The sequence below is a fragment of the Pelodiscus sinensis genome, chromosome 9 (assembly GCF_049634645.1).
Source record: "Pelodiscus sinensis isolate JC-2024 chromosome 9, ASM4963464v1, whole genome shotgun sequence".
NCBI lineage: Eukaryota > Metazoa > Chordata > Testudines > Trionychidae > Pelodiscus > Pelodiscus sinensis.
Genome location: NC_134719.1, coordinates 53881321 through 53898718, shown reverse-complemented (window position 1 = coordinate 53898718; position 17398 = coordinate 53881321). Strand labels below are relative to the sequence as shown.

Here is a 17398-nt window from a genome sequence, read left to right as displayed (position 1 = left end):
GGGATTCTTCCATTCCAAGTGCAAGACTCTGAACTTGTCCTTATTGAACCTCATCAGATTTTTTTTGGCCCAATCCTCCAATCTGTCTAGGTCACTCTGGATCCTATCCCTGCCCTCCAATGTATCTACTTCTCCCCCTAGCTTAGTGTCATCTGCAAACTTGCTGAGGGTGCATTCCATCCCCTTGTCCATGTTGGTAATAACAATGTTGAACAAAACTGCCCCAGAAACTACACTTGGAACACACCACTTGATACTGACCACCAACCAGATGTTGAGCCATTGGTCACTGACCATTGAGCCCAATGAGTTAGCCAGTTTCGTATCCACCTTAGAATCCATTTATCCACTTCTTTAACTTGCTGGCAAGAATACAGTGTGAGATTGTATCTAAAGCTTTGCTAAAGTCAAGGTATATCATATCTGCCACTTTCTACATATCCACAGACACCATCTTCTCAGATGGTATAGAATCTCCTAGTCAACTGGAAATAATAAAAAGCATTACTCATGAATATTGTGATATGAGAACTTAGCTTCAGGGAGAAGTTCAAGAATTTTCTTTAATTATGGATTGAATTGAATTGATTTGAATTGAATTGACCAAATGTGAGTGTGTGCCTTCAGCCAAAGGGACAGCATTATGGCTGCAAATTCTGCAAAGGAAAAAGCTTTCCTTTTCAATTTACACTCTCTATTGTTCCGATTTCATTTCAATCCACTTCACATCTCATCTCAGTAGTGGGCCATTTGGTTGTAGTGGTGTATGAATACATAGGAAAGAATAAACAGAGTTGGTATAGGACCACTGATTTCACTGATTACTCCTCATTTACACTTTTAGACTAGAAGAATCAGGCCTAATACTGAAGTTTTCATTGATGCATACATGTATCTAAGGTCTTCATCTCTCATGATATTTTTGCTGTATATGTTCCTGAACAGCTACGAAATATTATTGCTATGTTTTACACAGCCTGTTGACCTGTTTAGCATAAAGTGGGGTAAACCACAAAAGGTTGTGCTCTTCCGCACACATAGTGCTGGGCTGCAGCTGGGTGGAACGGAGGTGTTGTATCTAGATATAGGCCAGATGTGTGCAATAAACAGCTCTCAGGCTTCCTGACACTTTATTTACCTGTGTGTCTGTAGGTATGGTCACTCATAGCTCTCATTGGCTGCTGTTCATGGTCCCCAACCAGTGGGAACTATAGAAAGCAGTGGCATGCCCCCTAGTGCTTCTCCCAGCTCTCATTGCGCAAGAGCAGTGAACTGCAGCCAACAAGAGCTGTGAGTGCTCGTACGTGCAGACGTGTGGGTAAATAAAGGGTCCAGAGGCCCACAAGAGGCTAGCCCTGGTGAACTTGGCTCATGGGCTGTTTATTGCCCACCCCTGATATAGATGATGGGTTTCTACCCTGGGCATTGCTGAACCTATTGAAAAAGGCAGTAAATACTGTAGGATCAAAGACAATTTACATCTGTCATCTGGACAAGACAAACCTCCAGCTCAGAGAAAGTATTGTTTTAAGGAAATAGTCTCCCAATTTGCCACTTGCCACATAGCTCAAGACTTCTGCATGCATAATCCACTGAAAGATTAATAAACCTTTGAAATGAAAGTCTGCTTCACCAAATCTTCAAAAGCAAAGCTCTCTGCCTAATGTGATAATTGACTCCTCAGGAGTCAATTATTCTTTGCTGCTGATACTGCCTACATTTTAACCAGATTTTGAAGGTGAAGATAATTAGGCAAAATAATATAAAATTAAACTAAGAACCTTTTAAGGGACCAACCTCAACCTTTCTCTCAAACTTTAGCCCAAAGATGCATAGGGTATGCAGCCACTGAAAAAATCCCAACTTGGAGGGCAGGAACATCCATGGAAGAATAATTTGTGTCTTCCATCATAGATACTGTACTTCGGGATGGGAAACTTTTTTTGGATTGGGGGCCGCTGAACAAGAAACCCTCACTGATATGGCTCCCATTGAGAAGGAGAAAGATACTCCCCACACCACACTCCCCATCACACACCATAGTAAGGTCCCGGGCTGTATGCTGCAGCGCCGCAGGGGAGCGGTGGGGGGCTGGTGCACCAGCATGACTTCCCCAGTGTTGGGGGGGAGGGGAGCCCTGAGCATCAGGGGCTGGATCTAGGTAATTAGGGGCTGCATCTGGTCCCTGGTCCCCAGGCCTTAGGTTCCCCACCCCTGCTGTACATTATCATTTTGACTAAGGAGCTCAGACCTACTTCACAGACAGGTTAGGAGTCACAATAATTTAGTACCAGTCTATTCCTACTGTAGTCAGAATCTTGTTGCTAGCCTAATGAATCATATTTCTATTATTGGGTGGCTTTCACTGAAGATCTACAACCATTGCATAAGATTAGTCCTTGCAAATATAAAATGGAAATGTGTGGCTAACAAATGCATAAAAAATAAATGCAGCAAGTGTTCTCTGAGAAACATCTTGTAATGTAACTAAACACAAAGGACCAAGCTGGCAAATTGTTTTGACTGACTTCATTTCCTTCAGCTATTATAAGGCTACCTACTATAGGCATGTGATTCACATTCAAACTCCTTTAATTAGTATGACAGTGGCATTAACTTTAAAAGAAACCAGTTCAAAATACACAGGCAAAATTTTGCTGGACATTTGCCACAGTGTAGCACATGAGAAGTTCCTGTGGTTGTGTGTAAATGGTTTTGTTCAGCAGGCTACTTGTCTCACATCTGCTTTGATATAAATCTCTCATTCAAATGTGGATTTTACCCAGTTGTTAGAGTTGGCAGGTTCGATATTTACTCTATGACCTGTGGCTCAGGCTTGTTTTCTTTGGTTGGTGCTAGTGGAGATTTTGCGCTTGCCTGCTATGTATTTGTTTTTTTTTTCAAAGGCATTCTTTGTGATTCACCCTCCTATTCAGAGTCATGTGCTCCAGGTGGTATTTTAACAAAATGCTCTGTATGCATCCAGGTGGGAGTTCATCTTTGAATTGGTTGAATCATGTTTCTTGAACATAAAATATTTTTTATCCCACAGTTCCCTTATTATTCTTTTTGCATATTATACTAATACCCACAGAATATAGATGGAAGTTATCTTGTGACAATTGCTTAGTTTAGTCCTTCTGTTGCTCTTGCGAATATATTTCTAATAATCTTTTATAATCATTTTGGCTCTGGTTTACCTGTGGAGTCAGTTCTTGTGCCAGTGATGTTTTTGTGTAGCACAATCTCTCTCTCTTCTGACTTTGAAACACCTGACTTTTGATGTTTTCATAAGCATAGGTGCATGGGTGTTATTTATAATTATCCACATTGTGTAGCTGGCCTAACTGATTATAGGAATATCAAATGTGGGTATACTTTACATGGAAACAATCACACATGTAATTGGATTTTCAGGTGTATTAACTTAGGAAACATAACAAATAAGATAAGCAATGTCAATGTGAGTTCAGAACCAGAGAAGATATTTGCATAGAAACAGAAACAGGTTTATTTGCCTCAGGAGTATTGCATTTTAAGAATAAATGACCAGTTTGGTCTGAATGTGTGTTGTTTTGTTGATTTTGATGCCATAGTGTCAGATCTTTCTGTTTGATTGAAGCCCCCAGTCCAGCAAAGAACTGAAACATGTGCTTAACTTTAGAGTTTAAATTCTTTTCTGGATTGGGACCTGAGATGTAATGGAAGAAAATGTGGCTGATTTAGCTTGGGGTGCCTGCTTCATGAAATATAGGTTGCTTCATGTCATGCATTTTGTTTTAAAATGATATGAACTTGACAAAAAATCTTGATGGATATATGAAAATACATTGAATACATGAAAATAGCAAATAAACAGAAATGGTTCCGATAGCAGAAGAAATAAAGAGAACTTAATCCAAAACAAAACTGAAAATAATATTTTGTTTGGCTAAACACTCTCAAATGATACCTCGGTTTATGAATGTTCATAGCTGCATGGACATTGTGGGTTGTGGAAACATTAAATTGTCATTAAAAAGCTATTTTCCTAATATTTCTATTCTGATGAAATTCAGCAAGTACAGGTTGAACCTCGCTAGTGCGCCACTCTCAATGTTCTGTGCTGTTATTTAGCTCCAATTTACCGGTAAATGTCTTCTAGTAGTCCAATCAACAGTGGACATGTTGGTCATGCTTCTAGACAACATTGACCTCCTGTGGTTCAGTAAATTCTCTGATTTTGCACCAGTCAGGTTCCAAAGGTGTCAGACTGGAGAGGTTCAGCCTGCACTTGTGAGATTTCCAATTCAGCTTTCAGAAAGAAAAATGATGATGAAGGGAGCTCACCACCCAGGTGTGAGAGGAATGCACAGAATGCAAGCACTTTCCCCTCCCTCCTTTAGCATTTGGGGAATGGGATGAAAAGCTAGCCATGTCCCAGAGTGCATGGCTGCTGCCCCCCCAACCTCACAAAATGGCACTCTTGCTTAGAGTGTGTGAGGAGTTTGAGGAAAAGAAACTGTGAAGAGTCTGAGAGCAAAAAGTTGACCCAGTCACTCAGTTTTGTAAGATCCCTTTGTAACTCTTCTCAGTCTGCTTTGAACTTAACAACATGATGTAATAGTTGCAAAGTTTGTCATTTCACTGTTTATGCCTGTTTCCAGATTTATGGATATGTTGAAGAGCACTGTCGCAGCACAGGTCCCTGTCAGACACCAGTATTTTCCTGTCAGGGGAGGGATAGCTCAGTAGTTTGAGCATTGGATTGCTAAACCCAGGGTTGTGAGTTCAATCTTTGAAGGGGCCATTGAGGGATCTGGGGCAAATCTGTCAGGGATGGTATTTGCTCTTCCTGTGAGGGCAGGGGACTGGACTTGATGATGTCGCAAGGTCCCTTCTAGTTCTATGAGACAGTGTGATGTGTCTCCATTCTGAAACCATACATGTATTGTTATCTTTGGTTACTTGTCTTCTAACCAGACATGGGTCCACAAGAGGACCTTCCCCTGTGACTGCTTCCTTCGCTTTAGAAGCCTTGATCAGTGACTTCGTCAATGGCTTTCTGAAAGCCCAAGTTCACTAACACCACTGGATCAGCCTTGTCCACATATTTGTTTATGCTAGGGCTGGGCAAGATGGGGCACAGGGGCCAGATCTAGCCCATCTAACACTTTGATCCAGCTCCTGGGCTGCATCTGGCCACTTTCTATTTATAACTTGCTGCCTGTGCCAACAAATTTCCAGGCAGAAGAATCCTATTTGAATGGCTCTTGGCTTCCAGTCACAGTGCTATCCTGGCAGGTGCCAGAGCCGTGAGCCCTTTAAATAACTGCAGCAACCTTGGGTGGCTGTCAGGCAATGCAGCAGTAGTGCGGTCGGGAGCCATGAGCCCTTTGCTGTGTTTGTAATTCAAAGCCTCCAGCCCCAGACAACTCTGGGAGGGGAAGTTAGTCCCCATCCCTGCCCCTTCCACCCCAGGCTCCGCTACTACCAAAATTCATTAAGTGGTCCCCACTGTGAAAATGGTTGCTCATGCCTGGTTTATTCTCTCCTGAAAGAATTGTGATAGAATGGGAAAATATTATTTCCCTTTAAAATTCTTTCCCATCAAATTTTATTCACCTGTGTGTCTGATAATTCTGTTTTTACTGTCTTTAAACCATTTTGAGTGATACTGAGATTAGACTTACTAGCTTGTAATTGCCAGAATTGCCCCTGGAGCTTTTTTGAAAGAAATATGGTGTTTCCCTAGTTATCCTCCAGTCATCTGGTACAAAAAATGATTTGAATGGTTAGTGGTTCTGCAATTTCATATCCTTCAGGACATTTGGGACTGGTAACATATTCTCTTTCATTTTGTCTATTTGTTCCCAAACCTCCTCTATTGACATCTCTGTCTGGGAGAGCTCAGATGTGTGAACCTCCCTCAAATCCTTTGCAGTGAAGATGGACACAAAGTATTAATTTAGCTTCTCTGCAATGACCTTGTCTTCCTAGGATACGGCTACACTACGAACTTTTTCCGGAAGAGGAAATGGAAATTGAGCGCTTATTTGCATATCTCACGCTCTTATTTGCGCTTTTTCTTTTGATCCCTTATGCAGAAGAGGTTTTTGTGCACAAAAGTGCTGTGTAGAGGGCACCTTTTTGTGCAAAAAAACTCTATTGCGCAAGAATCCTTATTCCCCATTTTTGAGGAATAAGGGTTCTTGTGCAAAAGGGATTTTTGTGCAAAAAGGTGCTATCTAAACAGCTCTTTTTTGTGCAAAAATCTCTTCTGCTAAAAGGACTGGAAGAGTATATGCAAATGAGAGCATGAGATATGCAAATGAGCACTCAATTTGTATTTCTTCTTCCAGAAAAGTGCGTAGTATAGCAGTAGCCCTTGAGTGTTCTTAGAACATTTCAGTCGTCCACTGGCCCCTGTGACAGGGCAGGCAAGCCCCGCACTCTGGCAGACAGCCAGGGAGTGCCGTGCCAGCTGGGACGTGCAGGCGTGGGCGTCCTGGGTTGCCTGGGTGATGGGGCAGGCAAGCCCTGCACTCTGGCAGACAGCTGGGGAGAGCCATGCCATCTGGGATGCGCTGGCGCAGGCATCCTGGGTTGCTCAGGCGAGGGGAAGGACGGGCCCTGTATACCAGCAAACAGCTGGGTGGGCTGGGTCGGCAGTAGGGTGCAGGCGTGGGCATTCCGGGTGGACTAGGAACCCTGCGAGGGGAAGAGTGGTGGAAGGGGGAGGAGTCAGGCACAGCATGGGGCACCCGAAGGCCACGTCAGTGGTGTGCCGTCAACTTTAAAAATGGCAGCCCCCATGCCCAGGGGGAAGCAGTGAGTCTCAGTAGCGATGGCTCCCAAGAGTGCGGGGGAGCCGACGGTGAAGGCTCAGGAGTAGGACCAGAGTGACAGAGCTTCGGAACCAGCAGCGGGGAAGACGCCCCAGCAGACCGTGATCCCAGACGACCCCGGAACTGCGAGCCTGAGACAGGATCAGGAGGACTCGTGGGGACGTGGAGCGAACGGACTGAGGACCCATCGTGGGGGTAAGAGGAACCGTCAATGGGGTAGAAAGAGGCTTGGAGCAGGGCTTCAGGCCCATGGGTTGGTGTGTTACAGGTGGTCACCCCACCAACCAATAGGGAGAGGAGAGCTTCATAATCCCTCCCCAGTGCTCCGGGCTGGGACCTGGTGGAACGGGTGGGCCCAGGTCACCCTACCCCAATGTAATCCCCGAGAGGCAAAAGGCCCTCTCTCCAGGTGCGGCTATATGCGAAGGGAGGGAGGATTGTATAATGGGTACAACTGATACCGCGAGAACCCCAAACAAAAGGGGTAGGGGCCCTCCCCACTGTGGGGAGGGCTACAGAAAAGAGAGGGAAGCCCCTCAGATACGAGGGGGTCCCCTACAGTCCCACTGATTATTTGGCAGGCTTCCTGCTTTTGATGTACTTAAGAATTGCTGTTTTGTTTTTGACTCTTTCACCAACTGCTCTTTCAAATTTTTTTTCGGCCTGCCTAATTATACTTTTGCACCATGCCAGAACACAACAAGTAGATTTCAGTAAGGCCATCACGCTCAAGTACTGCCAAAATTCAGGAGTATTTTCATTTTGAGATGCAAGCAAATGGCTTTTGGAAAGTGTGATTTATGTAAGACTGCCCTTAGTTTCTCTCTTGGTGGATATATTTAAATCCCTTTAGGATTACTTAGTACAAGGGCTAGTAATGAATCATACCCCAGATCTTCATTCCAAATGCCACCTGAGGACACTGAGAATGCTACTGGTAGAAGTAACACATACCCATAGAGCCAATGAAATTTACCAGGAGCAGGTACTGAAAGTGCCAGGTGGCAGATACACATCAGTGTCTAAAGAGGCTATTTCTGAAGGTATAATTCTGAGAATGAGAAACATCCAGAAAAGTCACAGCAGTTTGGAAATAACAACTTAAAGATGTCAAATGGCAGGCAAAGTAATTGCTTAACTATCCATGCAGTCAGGAGGGCATTGCCCTGGTGTCTGGTATAGGAGTCTCCTTACAATAAGAGCAGCAGTTCACAATCTCTGGTTAGAATCCCAAAGTGGGTGTGACTTACTGTGGCCCAGGGCCAAAGCCTGACCCGCATTGCCAGAGGTTGAAGGAAAAGCCCCAGGCGGTGGAGCTGAGGCTACAGGCTTCCTGACTAGGATTGAAGCCCTTGGACTTTGATGCCCCACTCAGTGTGCTGGAGATCAGAGGGCTCACGCGTCAGTTGCTTGGGGCTGTGTAGTAATTTTTTGTGTCAAAGGAGGTCATGGTGCAGTAAAGTTTGGTAGAAGTCTACGTTGGATATTAGGAAAATCTACTTCACTAAGAAGGTGGGGAAGCACTGGGATGGGTTCCCTAGGGAGATGGTAGAATCTCCATCCCTAGAGGTTTTCAAGTCCCAGCTTGACAAAGCCCTGGCTGGGATGATTTAAGTGGGATTGGTCCTGCTTTGGGCAGGGGGATGGACTCAATGAACTCCTGAGGTCTCTGCCAGCCCTAGGATTCTATGACTCTATGATAACCCCTGAACAAAAGCATTAACTTTTTGGAATCTAGCCCAATGTTAGACGAACATCTCTGCAAAGCAGAGAACCATCTTTTACCTGCATTCCTGCTTGTCACACCTTTATTGCAATATTCAGTCTAGCTGTACATTATTATTTCTGGGACATGGGCCTTGAATTCTCTTTAAGAACATATATTTTTTTTAGTGCTATAAAATCCCTGTGCATTTCCACAGTGCTACATTAATAATAATAATGGAGTAAATTCTGAAGTCAGTGGGAGTTTTGGCTGAGTAATGAATTCAGGATTTAGTATAACAATAATAATGATTAATATGTCATAAAAATGGTCATTAAAACCATAAGTATTTTGAAGCTGTTAGTTATTTAATAATGGGAGAAAACAAATAATAATTCCATATCATCAAACTGTTGTTCCAAATAGCTTAGAGGCTTGATAGTCTATTTGTTATTTAGCTAGCTGTTTGTGTTACATGAATATAAAAAAGAAACAAAACAAAAATCCATCCCAAAATGACCAATTTGCAAGCGATAGGTTTTGAAGTAATGTGTCTTTAAACAGCTGAAAGCTGAATTCACCAGCAATGTAATTTTAGTCTGGTCTATGTTGAATATCATTGATTATAGGAAGACGACACAGTCTCAATGTCAGTAACTGTACTCAGCTCTTTAGATTGTTTTCTATAAGGATAAGTTTTGTAATATGCAAATGTAGTGAGGCTGATTCTTGGGTGAAGGTTTAGTTTTGAAGGTGGTTCTTTTTCGCACCCAAGAATATAATACATTTCCAACAGAGAGAGTACAAATGGGAAATTACCATTAAGACTTTGATGAAAATAAGATGAAAATATTTGTATTTTGTTTCCTACTCTTAAAACATTCCAAATACCATTTGTTACTGAAATCTCATGCAGCTGTACCACAGTATTAGCAACTTTCCTAATCAGTGTTCAGTGAGACTGCTTCTATATTTCTGCTCAATTTTGATCATATGCTTATTATTATATTAATCCCATCCTAGGTGTTAGAGCTGTTTTTTATAATGGTAAACATTGAAGTATCTCAAAGCTGCCTGCTATACTGACATACACATATTAAAAGCCCTCGGGGGGGAGCGGATGTGGAGGGTGGGGCAGGAGGGACGGGAGGGGGCAAAGGAAGTGGGAAGGGGAGCAGGAGTGGGAAGGGGGGCAGGGGCAGGGAGAGCACGGGGAGCAGGGGCAGCAGGGGTGGGAGGAGGAGCGAGATCTGGGGCAGCTGCAGGAGCTGGAGCAGGAGGAGGAAGGAACCTGTCGACCAGGGTCTGGAGGTGGCCTCTGAGGGCACGGCTCTGCTCCTCCAGCACCTCCAAACTCCGCTGGCACAGCTGAAGGTTCTCCCGGACCCAGTGCTCCTGATTGCAGAGCAGCCGCTCCAGGAACCAGAGGTGCTGCCGCTGGTAGTCCTCCTGGTTCCTGGCTCTCCTGCTGGCCCGGGCGCGGGTGGCTGTTGCAGACAGGGTGGTGCGCAGGTGGGTGAAACCCAGCACCCCTCTGCAAGGCCAGTACCCCTGCATGACACCCAGATGCTGCTCCGTGGTGGGCAAGGCCCAGGCGCATGGTCCCTGGGCTCCCTTTCCCCCCACCCCCCGTACACATAAGGGGAGCATGATGGTACTCACAGGTGGAGGCCTCCCCAGCCTCGGACAACACAGGAGACGTGCTCAGTGGGGTGCCTCGGGGGTCCTGGGTCCTGAGCAGGCTCCTGGCAGGCTCCCGGCTCTTGGTGTCCTCCGGCTCCTCCTCCTCCGTGTCCGGGAGTGGTTCCTCTGCCCCGGGGTCAATCACCACCCGGGGGACATGGACGGCGTGAGCCCCGAGGATGCGGTCCAGAGCCTTAAAGTGGGGGCATGCCTCTATGTCGGCCTGTGGCTGGCAGGCCCGGGAGTAGGACTGCCGCAGGTCCTTAATTTTGCAGCGGACCTGCTCCCGGCTACGCTGGTGGCCTCTGGTGGCCAGGCTGGCAGCCATGCGGCCGTAGACGGCCGCGTTCCTGTGGCTAGTGCAGAGATTGTGGACATTGGAGGCTTCCCCCCAAACCTGGATGAGGTCCATGATCTCCGCACTTGACCAAACGGGCGCCTGCCTCTTGCGTCCACGGGCACGCTCCTGGGAGCTACCAGGCTGGTCCTGGGGAGCAGTGGAGGGCTGGGTGGCATTGGGTGGCTGGCTCATTTTGTGGCAGGTGCAGGCTCTGCTGGCTGGGTGCTGGCAGGTTTGCAACTGGCACAAACTGTGTAGCCAGCCCATGGCCCTTTAAGGGCTCCAGGGCCGGGAGGGGGGCAGTAGAGTTTGCCTGGTGTTGGCCAGAGTGGCCACCAGGGCAAGCTGGGAAGGGCTAGCCTCCCACTAGTTCGAATTAAGTGGCTACACAGCCCTTAATTCGAACTAGCTAATTCGAACTAGGTGTTAGTCCTCGTAAAATGAGGTTTACCTAGTTCGAATTAAGCGCTCCGCTAGTTCGACTGAAGTTCAAACTAGCGGAGCACTAGTATAGCGCCTATGAAAGTTAATTCGAATTAACGGCTGTTAGTTTGAATTAACTTTGTAGTGTAGACATACCCTTACTCCTAATAGGAACAAGACTACTGGTGTAAAGAGGAGTGCTCTTGCAGTTAGAATTAGCAAATCTTCACTAGACCCCCTAATCCGAACCCCAGAAGATCAACTGTGACAGCTTCAGTCTTCTCTGTAGTGTAGACGTGGCCTTGGTGATACTATGCTGCATTCCTATTCTGGGGCCTGAGTGAGCAACAAGTAGATGATATTAATGCATGCCCTGAGATGGAATAGCAATGAACAAGTACCAAAAGGTTAAGACTAACAACTGTGCCTTCTACTTAACCATCTTTCCTTTAACTTATCCCTCCAGGGCAATTTTTCAAAAGAGAAAATGTTTACTGATTCTTGTGTCTTGTAGTGTAGTAATTGGACAGATTTTGCAAGTTGGAAGAAAACCTTCTAGACTATGAATTAATGTCTGGGTTATCTTGCCAGTGGGCAAAGCATTTGGGCTGCACTAATTACACTGCCAATTCCTCCAGCATTACAAAACCTTTCTTCATCTGACATAGATTAATAGCCTTTTGAGTAGTGGCATGTATTTTCCCCACACTGACCACCTCAAGAAACTCTCCTATTGTTCCCAGTTGTTCTAATCCAGTCTCAAGTACTAATCCACACTGGTGAAAATGTATATATCATCAAGTCAAAGCTCCATCTGAAAATTACCCAAATACGAGATCAGTGATCAAAGACTATGGCTTCTCTTACATGTCCATTTTCCCCACCTCCCTCCACCTGCAAGGGAGGGGGGTGCTATATTTTACCTCAACTAGAGAACACAAAAAAATTTCTAACAGTGCAACTTCTTAATTGTTGCTATAAAAATAATCACATCATAATGAAAAGGTTAAATAAAAGTCGAGAGGGGAAAGGGGAGGATGGGTGATCCTGTGATTAAGGCACTGGACTGGTACTCAGGCAGTCTAGGCTTGATTTCCAGTTCTGACTTTTTGAGTGACTTTGGACAAGTTATTATTCCCATATTTATCCTTTGGACCGCACATAAAATGTCCCTTTACAATGATGCAGATGATGTTAATTGTTGGAGAACACATGAATGCCATGAATCTTCATTGTTTCTGCTGCTTGTTGAGCCTTATATTTGTGCTGGTTGGAGGGATGTCTCTGGAAAAAAATATTTTAAGAACATAGTTCTGTTGAAAAAGTTCTGCTTCATAAAAGCATGATAATTTCATTTTGTGGACAAAATTCTGACAGTGTCAAACCATCTAGTGAGCCAAACATCCATAGAAACGGAATGTTTCAGTTTTTCCTCTTGATAATACTTTTTTAAAAATTTAAGTTTAGTTCAAAGTGAAAAGTTTCAATTTTGCTGAAGTGAAAAGTCCATCTGACTTTTTGCCATGTACAATCTTGAAATTTGTTTTTTCTTCTGAATTGGAATATAAACAATTTTGAAATCCTCTGTGAAAAGGAATTACTGTTTTCCACTCAGTTTTTGTAGTCTATGTTGGGGATTGATTGACAGGCACAAAGGGGACAGGATTTCTCCCACTATGTATGGTTTATTCAAGTACTTGTTTCACAGTTCTAGGGTTAAAACAAGCAAATACCCACCATCTCCACCCAGGTCACTGAAGATAAATGTCTTTATAAATTATATTATGCATACGTCATTTTCCAGAGGACACAAAGCAAAGTGATTATTTTATAAAAATATTTGAATTGATCAGTTTATTTGAAATACATGTTTAATATTCATACTTATTTCCCTGAAGGGTCCCAATTTTGGTACGATTACATCTGATGAAAATGAATACTTTTTTTCTATATGGAGTTAGGATGGATAGGAGGCCATTAATATTCCTTATTTCACATGAGTTTTTAATTTCCATGTAAATTAAAACAGAAAGGACAGCTCTCTAGAAATAGGCATAGCAGGTGAAGAGTACCTCTGCTTTCTGCATTACTTGGCATCTCATTCTAACCGGTTACACAACAAAATATCTGTTGACATAGCCTGGCAGTCATCCTTTTTCTGTTTTTAAACAGATATGATCCATCAGCTATTCTACATGTTCTGTATCTAGATTTTATGCTGGTTTATGACAATGAGAAAAATGAGAAGAAGGCACTTTTATTAGTAAAACAACTCTCCCATTTGCTTTCTTAATCCTCTTTTTAAAAAAATTGTCTCATATTTCTGAAAACACGACTCATCGCCCCCAAACAAATGGAAAGATATTTTCTCATTTAGCGTATATCCAAATTGTTCTTGTAAATACGTAACAAGAGCTGACAGCTGGATGTCGTGGACCTGAATACACTGTCAACTTGCATGTAAAAAGCTTACAGATTTACTGCACATGGCACAATCCTCTTTATCAGGTGAGCAATAGAGCAAATACAGCTAGCATTTTTCTCTCACATCAATAATATAGTGGAATAGAAATGAAATTAAAATTGAAATAATATTTTAGACCACCCTTTGTTTAAGTTGTAGAGTAAGATAGATTGCAAAAACAAATAAAACAAGAGGCATATAAATGGAAAGTGGTGTGCCTTATTAAAAGCATGTGATTAATTTTAAAGGCCAATCCTTCAATCAGCTTCATGCATCCTGACTTCAGCAAGGCTCAAGGTGAGCAAGGAGCTCTACCCAAGTGAGGTGCATTACAAGACTGGGACCTAAAACTCCATTACAGAGGGATGAAAACATTTTGCCTGGGCCACATTCAGAGTTGATGTAAGCTGAGACATTGCCATAGACTTCTGAAGAGATTACTTTATGTCGCTTACCTACAGAGGAGAATATCAAGGCTTTTGGCCACAGAATGGAATAGATGTTTAAATTCACTTCAAAACAGTTTGGTTGAACAGGCATATTAGCAGAAGGACTTACTATGACTGCTCAGTCCCAGTCTGATGTCCCAGGAGTGATGGACAGTGACTTAGTGAGCCATTGGAAGAGGCTGATTTATTTGATGTCCATACAGCTGATGAGTATTATCTAATGAACTTAGAGAAGACAAACCAGTGAGGTGCTGCATTTTCTTACCCTGGAGTCCTCTCCTTTTTAAAGTCCTTGGACAACTGCACCTAGGGAGGGAACTGTGCTGCCATAGGGTGGAACCTGAAGGCCACCGTGGGGAATGTGGAAGCGTGTGTGGTCTGGTTTGTTGCAGAAAGTCACATGGATCAGCTGTGACTGCAGCCTGTTCCATAAGGAATTGGGGAAAATGGAGATAACGAGCTCTGTGTTCCCCCAGCTCTGTAATGAAAAGGGTTGTGCTGCAAAGGCATCTTCACAGGGATTTCTTTCCCCAGGCACCCCTCCCCATAGATTTTATCCAGGGAGGACCAAGAGGTGACCCCAGGATTTAATGAGCAAATTTTGCAGCCTGTAACCTAGGGAGGTTTTTTTGAGTAAAATCTTCAGATTTGGTTATAAATATCTTGGTCATAGTTCTCCTCTTATACTAGTGAAAATCAGGGCTAAGTTTACTGAACTCAATGGACTTAATGGCCAGTGTCAAATGGGAAGTGAGGACAATTCAATATCTAGCTTTTTCTTAAAGACTAGCACATTTAGTTGAGCACAAGCTTTTGTGGGCTGGTGCATCTGATGAAGTGGGCTCCAGTCCACAAAAGCTTATGCCCAAATAAATTTGCCAGTCTTTAAGGTGCCACGGGATTCCTTGTTGGTTTTACTGAAGCAGACTATCACAGCTACCCCTCTGAAACCACCTTTTCTTGTATTTTCGTAGTCCACTAAGTGATAGGGCTTCTCAGGGATGGGGGGGGGGAGCAGTTTGCCTCAAGGTCCCTATTTCAAAGGGCTACCAAAATGCTTGAGGGGCGCTCAGGACAAATTTGTGGGAGAAGCATTGTGAGCTAGGGACTGGTTTGAGTGCCACCCAGATTCAGCACTTGTCGTCAGTACCCTAGTCAGGCCCAGATCCCACCACTGCTGCTGCTGGCATCACTTCAATAGGCCTGGTGGGATCCACGAGGCTGAGAGCCCAGAGGCAGGACTGAGGTTAGGTGCTGGCAATGCTGCACCCACTGGCAGTGGAGCCAGAGCTCAGGGGGAGGCAGGACATGAGGCAGCCTTCTGTCAACATGCAGAGCAGAGTGTCCCCTAACTAAAAGTTCTGTTTTTATGGTATTCAATTATTAAGATGCACATAACAAGGAAGAAAAAGGCCACACTAAATTCGGTAGAAAATATTTAACTATTGTCAAAATACTGGTAACAGAGTAAATCTGATTCCACGAAAATAATTAACATACAGTTTCTGATAAAATACAGACTCTGGCATCTACTCGTCCACACAGAAAAATCTTCTTACGTGGTTTAAAGACATAAATAAGGGTTCTCAAGAGATTGCCAATGGGAATGAAGTATAGAGCTTTATGATAAGAATTAACTGCCATCTGTTAGCTGTAGAACAGCACCAGATACACTCCTCACATGTGAGAACTGCACCGTGGCCACATACCTGCTTGCATTGGCAGTGCAGCGACCACCAATGCAACAGCCATCTGCAAAATATATATGTTTTTATTCTATTTGAACTCTTCCCCTCTTTGGGCAAGCTGTGCTCTCCTTCTCCCCAGACAGGGGGGACTGTGCAGATGGAGCTGCCATCTTTTAAAACAAAGCCATGGGTAAAATTTTCACAAACGTCTAGTGATTTAGGGGCCCATGTTCCTTGTTCAAAACTGATATAGGAGCCTAAAGTTCATTGAAAGGCCTTAACGTTAGTTAGTCATATTGGCAATTTTGAAAATGTTACCCCTAGGCTACTTTTAGTCATTCCCTGGAGTTGGGAATGGAACAGGTAAATTATAAAGCATTCTTGAAATAGAGTACTTCTCACGTGAAAAGTTCTGTTCAGACACATAAGGGTCAGCTTATTTGTAGAAGTCATTCAGCCTAGTTCCACTGACTTCAATAGAGTGATGGAAGTTTTCATAAGCTGAGAGTGTGGCCCATGGTATTTTAAAATTTAAGGTATATTTAGAACATGATTTTGGCTTCTGAAAGTAATTGCCTAACTTACTCACATTGCTTTAAAAACCCCTTTTTCTTTCTTTCTTTCTTTCTTTCTTTCTTTCTTTCTTTCTTTCTTTCTTTCTTTCTTTCTTTCTTTCTTTCTTTCTTTCTTTCTTTCTTTCTTTCTTTCTTTCTTTCTTTCTTTCTTTCTTTCTTTCTTTCTTTCTTTCTTAAGGTAATATTAAGTCCTTCACCTTTGGGATGTGTATCTGTATGCTTGGCCTGAATCTTTGACTCTGGTTATATATAAAGTCTTAACTTATTTTCTAGATGTTATTAGAGCTCTGCACAGATTTACTGTACACTCTTCACAGAAATACTAAATTAGGCCTTTATTCCATTATTTACTTTAAATTCCCTTCACAGTTTGCAAGCGGGCAACAATGACTGAAGAATTCTTAAACTAGTCACTGTTAGATTTTAAGCTACACAGTGGCTGACAATTTCACATGCCGTGAATTTCTGTGAGTGATTCTCTGCATGTACCTGGACGTTTTTCATTTTGAAAATGATGTCATGCTTCTCCAATATTGTGTTTGCTTGTGCTGTGGCTCTGTTTGATCTTGACTGCTTAGCTTTGCAGGGATGAAACTGTATCTTACTACTTCTCTGTAGCTTGTGCCTATCAAAACTACCTTTGAGTCAATAGCAAAATTATTTTACTCATGGAGGTGACCAGGTAGGCCTGCAATAAAGAACCTTCTTCCTTCTAGCAGACAGTGGCTACATTTTATCTCTAATACAATTTCCTATTTGCTGTGCATTCTTAGAACCTAGAAATTAACTCCAGGACACAAAGAGTTTGGAATATACTATTGTTCATGTGTCATATTGTTCCATATTCGTCTCTGTGGTCTTTTTTCTAGAAACCATTTCATTGTTTGGGTTTTTCATTTGTTAGATTTTGGCTAAATACCTAAAGTCGGACAATGATCTGTTTTTTGACAAAGAGTCTGTCATTGTTTCTCATCTGAATTTTGATCCTTTTTATGATTGTTTACTTTTTTATCTTTTTTATCTTGTATTGTTTTCAGAAAAAAAATAGAATGTTCAGAGTGAAAGTAGGTGTGATCATGCTACAGTGAAATGCAGCCAAGGTACCTGAGACTATAGATTCTAATACTAACAACATTCAACTCAGTCTTCATACAAAGAGCTCTCACACATTGCTAGAAGAACATTAATATCTGCCATGCAACTCTGAGAGGAGAATTTCAACCTGAATCTTAAATTCCATTATT

General features: G+C 43.1%; 1 long non-coding RNA gene across 4 annotated transcripts in view; it reads left to right on the top strand.

The window, feature by feature from the left end:
• The window catches only part of LOC102458226 (uncharacterized), a 97790-nt gene that overhangs the window by 40488 nt on the left and 39904 nt on the right, over nucleotides 1-17398 (top strand). The window lies entirely within an intron of this gene.